This window comes from Cynara cardunculus, assembly GCF_001531365.2.
Source record: "Cynara cardunculus var. scolymus isolate 2C chromosome LG 2, CcrdV1, whole genome shotgun sequence".
NCBI lineage: Eukaryota > Viridiplantae > Streptophyta > Magnoliopsida > Asterales > Asteraceae > Cynara > Cynara cardunculus.
In genome coordinates this window covers 49,167,741-49,169,614 of record NC_037529.1, presented here as the reverse complement: position 1 = coordinate 49,169,614, position 1,874 = coordinate 49,167,741, and positions in this window count along the sequence as shown.

Here is a 1,874-nt window from a genome sequence, read left to right as displayed (position 1 = left end):
CCCTGTTCAGGTACCCCTTGTGCCTGAACTCTCTCTTCTATTTCTATATCTCTCTCAGCTAAGACATGGGGTGATCCTTGGGCAAGTTCAACCGGTTCTGGCTGAACTATCGGATCTATCACTCTCCTATAGTCTATAACGCACTGAGCGTTCTGATCAGCAAGAGCAATCAACTCTGGTGGAACAGGCATAATAGAATCCAAATCTTCAACTTCCTTATGTTGTCGAATTCTTTTCATAACGAATGCTGGCCCTTTTTCTGAATTCGGTCTGGCCGGAATATCTTCATTGGCATCCATCATGGCTTTAATAAAGAGTTGCAGAAATCTTTGAAACGGCACAAACTTTCGGGCTTTGGACGGGAACCGTTTAGCATTGACCAACTCAAGCAATTCATTCCAGTTATAAGTGCATAGTCATAGTATCGTGAAAACACTATGCCATGAAAGAATTTTAGGAACGTGCTGCTGCATGTATCAATTCCTTGGGTTTTTGACGTGAGGCATCGATTTAATATTGAGAAGAGCAGATGCCATATCGACGGTAGAAATCGTCTCTTGAATTGTGTAGGATTATCCAATGTTGTAGAATATCCTAATCTTTTGATGTCAATGCACAACTGAATATCTGAGACGAAATCTTCAAACCCAGTCGGTTCAGGAGCAGGATGATGAAGTATTCTTCTTAATCGTCTTAATGTCAGACGACAGACGTATTCATCGACCTCTCCTTGAAGATATAACGCATATCCGTCATTTTCAATAGTAAGGGTTTCCCAAAACTGTTGAAGATACACCATAGGAACTGGTGTATGGGCAGATAAAGAATATGAAATGGGGTGGCCTTTCAAAATTTCTGATATAATTGGGTATTCGGCAGGCATATCGAAAGAGAAGTGATGGTTATTTGGTTTTATATCGAGATATTGAAACTGTGGGTAAAGTGTTTTAGAGGCATTTGGTTGGTTAGGTAAATTTTGTGGTACATTTTCAGATCTGACCGAGGGAGTACGAGATTCCTCGTCAGACTGATGTCTGGGATCAACCATTTACCTGTAAAAAATCTAAAACATTAGAACCCATTTTATTCAAAAGAAAATTGAATTACAAAAAAATACACACACACACATACAAAAAAAATTCAAAGCAAATGAAAAAAAAATTAAAATGAAAATAAAATTCACACACACAAAAACAAAAAACTAAAAAATGAAATTTAAAAAAAAATTAAACTAAAAAAAATAACTAAAAAAAATGAAAAAAAATAATGTTCAAACACTTGGTAAAATTCTCAAGAACATTGACCGGATTAGGAATCCGGACAACACAACACTTAGAACTAAAAACTTAGACCAAAAGGAATTGTGTCCGTATTAGAAGTCCAGACAACACACAACACTTAAGAACTAAAAAACATTTTGTCCGGATTAGAAGTCTGGACAACAAGTCAAACTTCACACAAAATCACAAATCACAAGTCATAAACCGGACAATCATCAAYCGGTTTAAGGTTGATCGGATTGAAGTCCGATCACCTTGTCCGGTGAGATATCCGTTCAAAACAAGAAATGAATACAATCACAAAATACTAAAAAAGAATACAAATACAATCAAAATACAGACTTCATACACACTCGAAAATGAAAAACGACACACAATACACTAAAATACAATGTCTAAATTGAGTTAATACGAGTTTATGGTTCGATTATGAAGTTATGTTCATATTAAGTCAATCTCAGTCCATATAATCAATAATGATCGAAACAATCAAYGAATAGGAATATTAATCAAATGAATCGATTCGTAACCTTGAATGAAAACGATGAACAGTAGACGAGATTGATGAGATGAAATCAAAGAACTTGATTTGAG